Source organism: Pseudochaenichthys georgianus, chromosome 14 (genome assembly GCF_902827115.2).
Source record: "Pseudochaenichthys georgianus chromosome 14, fPseGeo1.2, whole genome shotgun sequence".
NCBI classification, from domain to species: Eukaryota; Metazoa; Chordata; class Actinopteri; order Perciformes; family Channichthyidae; genus Pseudochaenichthys; species Pseudochaenichthys georgianus.
In genome coordinates, this window is record NC_047516.1 from 19064816 (window position 1) to 19077046 (window position 12231).

A 12231-nucleotide genomic window follows, 5' to 3' on the forward strand; every position below is an offset into this window, starting at 1 on the left:
AGTAAGCCATGACTTCATTGGATAAAACAAGGAAGGAGGCTACAGGCCAGGGTATAAGTGGATTTGAGGCTTGGAGGAAAACAAGGACGCTAGTTAACGTTGTCTCGGCGTTGAAGGTATGGAATATGTTATTTAAAAGTTTACAGAGTGAATTCAAGATACATAGGGTGGTTAAAAAAGCAAATGTAGTATATCAAGATCAACAAATATCAGTTTGACAGGTAGTCACAGACATATGATGGCAAACCAAGCAACCACACTAACTAATAACTAACCAAACTAACTCATGTAAAGACCCCGGTGTTTTACGTGTTTTCTGTCAGTAATGAAGCTACAAAAGATATCGGACGAAGAGCTACTTACTTAACAGCTATGTAGTCGCTTGTCTTGATCTAACGTTGTTTCAAGCTAGCCAATGGTCATGTTTGAGGGTTAGCTTGGCTAGTTAGCATTAGCCTGTTCCAACTGGAGATGTTAGGACTTGGCTAAAGAAACATGGCCAGGAAACTAGCACAGCTTCAGTCTGACAGCTTTGCCTCTTGTGACAATGTATACGTTTAGCGTGGCTTAATAAACAATAGCATTTTTAACAGCCTAAAGTATTTGCTAGCAAGGAAGTCGGCTACCTCCATAGTTTCTGCCTACATGTTTCAAGCTTAGCTTTTAAAGGACTAACCTCACCGTCTTCATGCCTGAGCTCAGCGCACAGCACTTAGCAGAAGCAAACTATCAACTCCATCTGTTCAGTGTCACTACAAACATGTCACTTTAACGTGTTCATATCAACAGGAACCAGGCGGTTACGGAAACTTTTTAACAAATAGTAATAGAGTTTACCAGTGGCAATTATTTTAAAACATCTAAGCACTCCCTTTATTTAGTACATCATGTCAGCTGAATTACCCGGGACATTGTTCTGCCAAGTAACACACACACACACACACACACACACACACACACACACACACACACACACACACACACACACACACACACACACACACACACACACACACACACACACACACACACACACACACACACACACACACACACACACACACGGCAGATATTTATAGCTTAAATTAGCCTAGTTCTGTGTAAAGCAACAAGTTAGGAATATGATGCAACTGTCACATTTCAGCTGGGGTTGGGGATCAAGAAACGCCCATGCCCCCTTTCATCAATGCATGTAGGACATTTTACATCCAAAATGAACATTAATGCCAATATATTATCTTGATGAAGTAATATGAGCACAGGCTGTTGGGAGCTAAAGTATGTCAACACAAATGTTTGCTTTTAGGATTAACATGCTGGAAAGTTCTGATATTTACTGAAGTCGTACGCTGTTATTAAACCTTTTCTGACACTTTTGAACTGTCATGTTGGGCTTTTCTATTCACTTGTTCATCTCAGTTGGGACAAAGTAGCTTGTAGATGTTATTACATATTTAAAACTGTGTGAAATCGTAAGAAAGTCTAACTGTTGATCTGTAGTACAATATTACATGTGTTCTCTGTTTGTTTTGGAGATGTGAGACACAATTTATTAAACTGGCATGCATGACTTACTGCATTACAAACGTGTCTTGGTTACGGAAATTGATATATTTGTCTAATTAGGCAAAACATTGTATGTGTGCGGACAAAATTAAACTCTGATATAGTACAGTTGTAAGACTTGTTATTGCTAATCAAACCATTACTACCTGTAACATATTTGGCTTGTTTTTCTTGTGTTAAATGTAATATTTGTTGATGGTACCATGTTATTTTTTAGGTGTGGTTTTGGCAAGGGTATGGAGCACCCTGTGCACAGAGGGGAGACGATGCCCATCGGACTACACGACAGGTAATGTGCAAATGTCTCTTATTCCGTTTTTTTTCTTACAATTTTGAGTATGTGTATTAACTAACTTGAACTAGGCAAAATTATTTTTAAAATGGTTGACCGTTCTTGAATTGTAAACATTACCTGAGTTATCAGTGCTGTTGTCAGTCCGGTTTGGAAAATGTCTTCTGCCTGTAATTGGACGTGTTAATCGGGTAATCCGTGATTAGATTGTAAGAAAGAAAAGAAGTAGGCCTAGCATCAATTACCTGGGACAAGGGTTGAGAACTACTGCTAAGAGTCTTACTAAAGTGTCACGCAGGATTTAAATGACATTACTTTGTTTATGCGACATTAATTCACCTTTGGCAGTTTGCCAATGCCTGAATGGCCTCGACATGGTGTTGCTAATTTATCACCATTTGCCAGCTGTTGTACTCTCAAACAATTTTGTCACTGACCAGATGTGGAAGTTTAAATTGAATATAACGACAACTGGGGTTGATCACTTTGTTCTTCAACTTTAAACAGTATATCATCAAATGATGCAAAGTTAAGATTAAAGCTATGACTTCTAAAAAAATGTCCTCAGCGGACACATTTGGCCCGGCTTCTCTTGAGTTTGCTGGAAAGGAATATCAGTATAGCCGTGAGTAAGCTGCAGGAGAAACAAATGGAGAAGATACAGAAACTTGGTTCAGTTGCGCAACCTCTGTTCTTTAATTGGTAGAATCACACATTTTACTCCGTTTTTGTGGTAATTATTTTGCGATAATAATCGACTATGTTGTAATTGTTACAAATGATCAGTTTCTTTTGACATCAATGACAGCAGGCAGGTGAAGCATAGTCTGCTTGAAAACTGAGTGTAAATAATAGAGCAGAGCAGATGACAATATGAACTTGCTTTTTATTTCTTTAATATCGTCCGATCAAATGATTCCATATACTGATTCCTCTTGGATTAAGACCCGAGTGTTGCTATACAAGGGTAGATTGTGTGAGAGTTTTTTGTGTATTTGCTTCCATCTGTTTGCAAACTGTTTTCCTTTAACATAACTGTGACAGTGTGGAGGTGGATGAGAAACTAAACCAACTGGATGAGCAGTTATGGAAAACAGATATGATCATTAACTGTTGAGTTGATTGAAAGAAGCAACAATCATGGCATCAGTTCTCCCTCTGTGTTTTGTTGTATCAAACATTTTAAGTTTTCTACACACAGGGGTACATATCTTAAAAATGAACATCATAACACTGATTGTTTGGAATATTGCAGTGATATTATCTTTCCAAGGGAGTTGCGTTTTTGTGAGGAGAGTAATAATAGTATAACTGAGGATGACAGGTGGAGCTCTGAGCTCTCGGGCTTTGACAGAAGAGACCAAATGACTGCTGCCCTTGCAGTGGAGGCAAGGTCCTTCTGCCATTTATAGTGTTGGCTGGGAGGGACAATAGTGGAAAGCCTTAAAGTGTAATGAAGATTGTTATGAGGATGGAGCTGCAGGTGGATGCTTCCCCCTCAAAACCTCCCATGAAGCCTTTTTTCCCTTTAACTAGATTGTGCCATCTTCCCCACTTGCAGTTTCAACACTTTGAAATACATCTAAAACATGAAAAATATCATTTTAATTTCGTGGACTACGCATAAGAAAATCCTTATTGCATATCATGAATATCCTGACTCAAATTAATTGCGATTAACAATGTAATCCTGACAATCATCAAATATGCTTAAAACATACTGCCATTTCTCTACTTAACATTTAGCTAAAAAACAAATATTAGTTTATTGCTTCTCAAATAGGACACATCCTCCCTTTTCTTTCTTTGTGACAGTCTTAAATGAGGTGGTCATTAATCACAAGGAAGACAAATGGGGACATTGTTTGGCTCTGTTCTTGCATGATAATTCCTGTATCTTTCCAGACTCTCTTTTCCACTCTACTTTGATAGCTTGTTTGACACATTTTCTAAATAAGGTCATGCGAGGATATTCACGATTATCTGGATAATTAAAATTCAACATGTATACTTTATTGTGAATGTTTTTAAGAAAATGTTTTACTGTCCCATTTGAAATGATGGCCGCTGTTACAATTCAATGCTGTTTTTTTAATACTTGAGAATCCTCATAGTGAGTGTTCCCTGTTTCTGATGGGCCATTTCTTCTGTAGTCAGTGGACTCATGTATTTTGTATGTGTTACTTGCCAGTCGGAGTGTATTTGCTTTGCTCCCTTGATGATTTAGGTACAATTTGTATATATCTCTTAGATGGTGGTTACAAAGGGGCATTTATATGGTTACATTTGACTTCAAATGAACTTCAACAGATGCTGTTCCTCAATCTCTTGCCAAATAATCCAACAGATCTAATTGACTTCTTAAAAGTCTTCTGTTTTCAGTGAGATATTAATTTTTCTACTTTTCTGGTTCTCATATTAGGTATTTTCGGCGAGTATCTTTTCAGAAATATCAGATAATTCGCATTTGTGTCACTTCAGGTCTTGAATATTCTAGTGTCATGACCTTTATATATAAAGTCTATGGTCATGACATATGGTGAAAAATAATACAAATATTTGGCATTTTATTTTCTACTGTGCCCCCATTGTTTTTTGAAACGCAAAGGATAAAAAGCATCATTGGATAGTTTAAGACTTTTCATATTTTGTAGATTTTTATTTAATTTCAATGAGGGACTTTTTATTTAAGAAGATGGTAACTTTATTTGGTTCAAAGTAATTAAATTGTATAAACATAATAGTTTTCTTCCTTGTACTCTACGACATATTTTCAAAGCACGTCCAGAACTGTAATCACATCTCATTTAACAAGGTGGCACTGTTGCTCAGCCGCTGGTCTGCTTACAGCCCTGAAAGGCTGATGGGAAGGCTGGGCTTCTCCCCCCTCCTACCATGAGACAACCGTAAATGCAGCAGGGCAAGCAGTCGTGGTGGATGCAATCTATTGGCTTCTCGGTGCTGCTGCTAGAGTCACAACCCTGACTGTAGCCTGCACTGCCTGTACCAGTGTATTTCTGTAGCTGCTGCTGCTGCTCTCCCTCCCCCTTAAATGGTGTGGGCAGAGTAGGATGGAAGACTGCATTGGAAACCTTTTCATGGAAATGGTCTTTGCTGTTGGTATTGCTCTAGCTCCATTCTGGTGACAACAACATGCCGTTAAAATGGAAAAGCGGTTCTCCTGTCAGCTGGAAATTCCCAGTGCCGGTTCTTAAGACATCCAGGTCCTCACCCCTTTCGCCTGCCTACATGTGAGTAAGAGACTAATGGTATACTCATTGTACCTTTTTGATGTCATTCATATAGGGATAGATTTTGTTTTTGATTTATTTGACTTAGAAATAACAAAATGTATTATTTGTTGCAGTTGTAATTAGGCAGAATGTGATTAAGCCTCGTAGTGTGTCAGGAGCTGTTCCTTGTCCAGCATGCATTTTATGGTTCGCTGGCAGAATGCTTTGCTCTTGGGCAGCAGGACTCATTTTGTCGCTAGTCTGGACATGGCATGGCAAGCGCCACATCCCCGACTCTTGCTCTCTCCCTGTGGCTATGTTTATTTGGGAACGGGGACTCAGCAGCTTGGGAGGAGCCTGCCTTTGTCAGGATGTCTGGCGTGCCCTGGTTTTGAAGCTATTGTCATCTGCTACTGTTCAGGAGGGGGGGAAGGGTAGAATGGAAGTGCCTCTCGCCATCATCGCTCTTTACCCCTTTTTCCTGAGCTCTGCTGGAATGGACAAGTGTCTTGTTTGACTTTGTGACATTGATAGGGCCTAATGAGAGTAACAACCAACATCTTGAAATGGGGGGAAAAAAAGGAAAACAGTTTTCATGGCAGGCTAGGCTAGCTGATATGGAATAGCCTGAAGGCAATTCCATAGGCTAACGAGGCTTACTTGGATGGATTTGTACGCAATTGGATTCATGCAGTTATCACGTAGCTTTGCTTAAGGGCTTAATTTTGGCAGTTTTACACAAATGTTTATTTTAAACATTGCTGCATCACAGCAAGATAAATACATCCTCTAACCTCAGTGTAGCAGGTGACATCTGCAGAAGGGCTAACTCTAAAAGTGCACAATATGTACATTTACCATACATGGCCTTAAACTTGAAGCACTAAATTGTGTCACTTTGTATTAAGTAATTAACAAAATGACATGATGGATGCTTCACCATTGGCGTTAACGACTTGGCAATTACATTTTAATCTTTATTTAACCAGGGTAGTTTCTCACACATACACGCAAAGTATTATATGTTGGCCTCTCGGCATCTTCACTGGAGCAGTTTGGGGGTTATGTGTCTTTCTTAAGGGCAGTTCAGGGGCAAATGTCCCCACCCATCTGTATCCAGGCAGTTTGTAGATCACACGTCGATCTTTCACCTGTTTAACTGATCTGGTTACACTATATAATATGATCTAAAGTGATTTGCCAAACATTTCAGTCAATAATTTAGTGGAATAAATTGAGCTGATTTAAATTAAATCTTAATTAAAATCTCAATCGTGTCCATGAAGAATTCAGGTTAGCAAATATGTTGACTAATTGAGCTAGCTACAAATAAAGTGGCGCAAGGTAACACCAAATTGGGACCAGAAAAATATATATGTATTACTGGTAAACAATTTTCTCTTTACTCCTGTAGTGTTTTTATCACTCTTTATAACACGGAAAATGTTCATACTTGCTTTATTAATTTCAATATATAAAGTCATAATCCTGCCCTGTGCTGCTCATCTCTGTGTGGTATATCAGTTAAAAACATTTGTGATATTAAAATCTTCATAATATGAGTTAGTGGCAGTGTTTAAAAATAACTGTGTAAAAGTGACACCGCTACTGCATGTTATCAGTGAGTCTGGTATTTATTTTTCAACACTTGACATTGTACAAAAGCAAGAAAGGAATGTCTTCCATCGGCATGTCTTTTTTTTAAATAGTTTTTTCGTTTAACTCTGCAAAGGAAAAAGCACAAAGGAGAGGCCATCGAGTGCCCTTCAGTGGCTGCGGATGGTGCTTGCGTGTCTTCACGGGAGATTGTGTGCGCACGCCAACTAGTGAAGCGTACACAAGCCTTGAAGCTCCACCCCCCTCTGCCCAGTGTGGAACTGCCCCACCACACCACTTACTATTTTGAAATGTGTATATTGTAAGCTGTGTTTTTAGACGGGCGGATATCGGGCCCCCAATTATAGGTTACCCTGTGGTCAGGGAGAAGTTGCTCTTTATAGGCCCTTTGAGTGGTGCCTCTGTCAGTTTGGCCTAAGACATTTTTAACTTGCTGTGCTGCTGGGGAAATCTTTCTATATGTATCCAGAGCAGCAGCACGATGATGGAGGACACATGAGAGTTTTTGGAATACCTGACCTACATGATGTGTAAAATAATAAGGATTTATTTTCACAATGTGCTTGCCTGTTTTAAAACGACCCTAATCCTATATATAGACTGTTAAACTGCCCCTGGTGCAGATTTCAGGCTAGCAACAGGGAATGGTTCACTGCCTCCACGGCCAATAGAACAATCTTCCGCTCAGTAAAGCATCATTGGGTTTATCTTTTATCCCCCAAAATGTCCTTGAAATGAATGCCATCCCTCATCACACAGCGGTTCAGTACCAAGCACTTAACATGTGTGACTGCTGTCTCTAGTAATCACCTCTTGGAGACGTCATGGTGCGCCAGCTAACTCGACTGCAGCAAAGCCTGTTCGACTCCAGTCCAGCGTGTGATATTCTCCTTTTCCCTCCCCGCATGGTCCTTGTCAGTCTGTCAACAATGCCGTTAAGGACAAATGGGATAAACATCAATCATTCCAAGCATCAAAAAAAAAGAAATCCACTTGACCTTCATATTTTTTGCTTTAGCACACTAGAGCCTAAAAGTCACCTTTCAGCTGCTGAGAAAAATGCAGCCTTCTCCTAACATGTGGCTACTCCCAAAATGAACTAAGTCAAAGTCACCCCGTCTTTGGAAATATTTCTAGTGTTAACACTTTAGTAAAAGCCAGTGTGACTCAATTCAATACAGAGTGTACAGAAATATAAATGAAAGCTTTGAAAGTCAGTTTAGCAGTCATTTGCGAATGTAGATGCTTCACATGTCTCATGTGGCTGTTAAATCCTTCTGCTGAAACCCCTTCACTACGGCTATACATGTTTGCAGTCTCCAAGGTAAATTGCCCATTAGTTTACATTCTTTGAAGCATACTTCATTACCAACCTGCATTAATTTGATCAGTTAAAAGGATAATCTAATAATTGGAGCGTAGTTGATTTGACGGCTGACATCAAACTGAGTAAGAGCTGAGTTTTGTGCTGGTGTTTTTTTTCTTTACCTCACTGACTTGAAAGACACTTGTTATGTTTAAAAATACATAAAACAGTGGAATTATACTCATGGGTGTCACCGGATATATCACAATGTGATTTGTGTTAATTGGGATGATGTGCCAGCAGAGATGTTAAAACTACAATGCTCTTAGACGAATGATTGTACTGCAGTAATTCACAATTTTTTCACACATACATTTTGTAGAGAACATTCTTAAAACAGAAGCACACGCATCTGAATATAGAGGATGTGTTTCTTTAAGGGCTGTTGTCAGATCCGATTGATGTTGTTGGTTGCGTTTGTCTTGTTATCTCCGGAAGGCATAATCCTGGGGGGATTATGTGTTGGCTTGTGTGGTAAGTGTGTGTGCGTGCATGTATCCACGGCTAACCTTGAATACTGCTGGACTCATCAGCCTTTATAGTTTTTGTCCACATTCCTGACTGCTCTCAAGGACATCTCTTAGTTTCGAAGATTCAACACTTTTGAAAAACATATTTTATTGACTTAATACCTTCATTGACTGCTGGCTTGTTATAACTGGCCGTAAATGATCAAACTGTTTTTTAGTTACTAGTTTTAAAACGTACACATCACACAACAGATTATGAAGCTGTGTCACAGGTGCAATAACTAACTAATTTGTTCACAATGTGTGCAAATGCTATCTTGATGCTAAATAATACACTACTACTCAGTATTTAAAAAAAACTACAAAGTACATTTCATCTTGTCTCGCTACAAACTTTTGGCTTTTATCATTATTTGATGTATTAGACATATCTTCATTTTCTTATTATCTGACGTTGGTCTTTCTTTGCGCCGTCAGATTTAGTGTACAATTATGAATGACAGTCAAATCCATCGTTGTTGTTAAAATGGACCAGGAATACACTCAAATATATCAAATGAAAAATACTCTAGGCACGGAACATCTAGCTGCTCCTTTGCTGATCTACTACAAGATAGAACTGGTAAAGATGTCAGTGTTGTGTAACCTGACGTCAACATTAACGCAAAAATTGTGGACAAGATGGAACTGGTAAAGACGTCACTCAGTGTTGCTTGAACGTTGACGTCAGGTTACACAACACAGGACAAATTGTGCTTGTATTCATTCAATCGAACATTACAACAGTATTCCTTTCATACAGACAGACCTGTGCTCTACTGAGTGCACCTTAATATTCCTTAAATGTGTTTACTTTGATGGAAGGCAGACAATCATTTGGTGTGCCACATCAGCGACACTGCCGCTGTCTGCCATGAAATGAAGACGTTATTAGAACATTATAAATGTGATTTCTAAATGCCAGGCGAGATGGTGTGTTTTCGTCATGGTTGTGTCCCAATCCACTTTCACCCATGCCTTCAGTTGCTGGAAAATGATCCAAATTTGAGCATTGTGGTGGACCTTTTTAATTTCCCTGCCCTTTTATCTGAGACGCACATAAAGTTCTTGCTGACTTGAGGCCATTTTGTACAAAAATCCGGAGCCACACAGGGACCGGGATCATTTATTTTCATTGGAAGGCCAGAGGGCAGGCTCAGGAGGTAGAAGAGCATCAAGGGAGTTCAGTCAGGGTAGATTGTCATGTCTGTGCTCATCTCACTCACTCTATTTCAAGCATACTACGTCATCGAGTGCTGCCGAAGGACTGTTCCAATGTCCAGCATACTTGGAATTCTACCAAGCCTGGCGTACGTCGTAGCAAGACATTTCGAGGCTGCACATGTGTAGACTCCACGGTCTTAAAATCCCCACAATGCTTTGCGCAAATGTAAGGCGGGGCCTCTCATATGACGCACACGTCCTGCACACTTGCTCATCTACTCTGTTCCACTCTTCGTTTTCCGAATGCCAGGAAGGATTCTTGCCTAGCTTCTGAAGGAAGTGACTCAAAGACATGTGCTACCAAGCAAGCGTCCTCGACATTGAGAAACACCCGCTCACTCAAAAAGATGCTTCGGAGAGGCTTAACCAAACTGATTTAATAATATTTTGCCTTGGTCAAAATACCTTATTTGCAGGTTTAAAGACTAGATTGTAAAAGTCTGCAGCATTGGATAATTAGATGATAAAAAATAACTAAATCCATACTGAACCCCATCAGCGGGTCAGTTAAAAACTACCTTACTCTTTGCCATTTTAATATAAATATTGTTTTTCTGCTCGTTACCATCGTGACAGTTAGGGAGGTTTTAAAAATATCATTATTGCTGACCGACTGTATATGATTGTGAAAGGGTTGGCAATTTATCGTCCATCTCGTTTAGATGGTGACAGATTAGGCCCATTTGTATGCAAAGCGGTGCCTCTTTTTTCATTTGAGTCGAGGCAAAAATATGCTGACGCGTCTTATTTCCCGTTGCGTTGACACATCTCTGGCCTTTTTGTTTAGTCACTGGTTGCAGTCCTTGGGTTCACATCCCCCTGCAGAGTCTGCCTCTGCTGAATAATTTCACATATCTGAAGTGACTTTTCATTTCAGTGGATCTTGATGTTTCTAAATGAAGAAATGCAAACTTTCTTCAAAATTCATATTCTTCTGGCTGTACTTTTCCGTTACCACACGCTCAGCTGGGTCGTGTTCCTCCATCCAGCATCGTTCAGGCTGATTAAGTACATGCTACATGTTGACAGATTGTCTGCTCCACCCACACGTTGTGAAGCTCGTTTGGCTTAACCTCTTATGGTGCTGCGGCTTTGAAATTGTTTTTGAAACTTAATTTTAGGTACTCGTAAATTCCCCAGCCTTGACCTTAAAGTGCGTTTGAATTATAAAGTGTAATTACAAAGTCATTCTAGCGCACAGGCTGCTGAGATGATTAGCATGATTGGAGCAATTATCTGGGGATCGTGTATGGATAGTTTGTCCTGGACAGAATTAACCTCCAATAACTTTTGGCACAACAGTGGACCTAATGCTTAACATAACGCACCAAGAACATGCACGCACACATGCACGCACACATGCACGCACACATGCACGCACACATGCACACACACATGCACACACACACGCACACACACACACCTGTCTGCACCATATACTTTGTTACATGTTGTATTTAGCAGTTTTTAATTGCCATTTTGATTAATCTTATAAGGACATTCTCTCATAAATACTGTAACTCTATTGAAATGTAATTTGTCCCTTTTATTTAATCTGCATTTCAATGCTAATCTATTTTTAAATCGGACTACCATGTTCGATTACCAGCATTTTAAAAGAGTGAATGGCACATCACAGCTGCCCTGTCATTTTGGTTAACCCAGAGCATTAATTATGGAAGACCAATACGTATCATGATGGGCAGAACAGACATTTGGCAGCCACATGTCACCGAGCACAGAATCTATGAATGGATACAAATAATCTAAATACGATATGTCATGACTGATTTAATTCATTAGAATGATGGATATTATTCACATTTTGATATTGTAATCCATCCACCTGACCCATTGTCGCGTAATAGATGCATCAAAGTCTGTTTGATGGAATAGAAGTCTTCGACCATACAGCTTACGCCTTTTTTCCGCCCAGCTGCTTCTCTGTGTGGTGCTGGGGAAAAGGAAAGAAGAGCTTCGCCCAATTCTGAGAAATGTTTTGGATAATCATGAGGCTGGTCACCTGGATGTTTTTTAGTTTGATATACATAAGCTAATTGGTCAGGTTGGCTTCAGATTGAGCCCTAGCACTGCAACGTTTGACGCTGTGTTTTTTATATAATATATTGCATTATATTATTATAAAGGCCTTTTTTATGTTTGCATTACTAAAAGCTTTACTTAAGCTGCTCCACTATGGCTGTAGGAGTTTAGAGATATGTTGTCAATGGGGCAGAGGTTTCCTTTATAAATAAAGTGTGTGCGTATAAACACAAATTTCTTGCCAATTTTTCTGCTGCCTCATTGTCTTTCTTGCTCTCAGGCTCTTCCTGTGTTCCTGTTAAAACAATATGTCATGAGTTCACGGTAGCTAAGAGCAACTTAAAAAATGTGGTGAATGTTTTATAAAAGTCTTTGTATTGC

The 12231-nt window shown here is 39.4% G+C and overlaps 1 protein-coding gene across 1 annotated transcript in view; it reads left to right on the forward strand.

The window, feature by feature from the left end:
* klhl13 (kelch-like family member 13) overlaps positions 1 to 12231 on the forward strand; it is a 34136-nt gene continuing 21905 nt past the window's right edge. The window contains 2 exon segments of the mRNA XM_071205389.1: positions 1 to 116; positions 1784 to 1855. The gene's annotated coding sequence lies outside the window, so the exon portion shown is untranslated.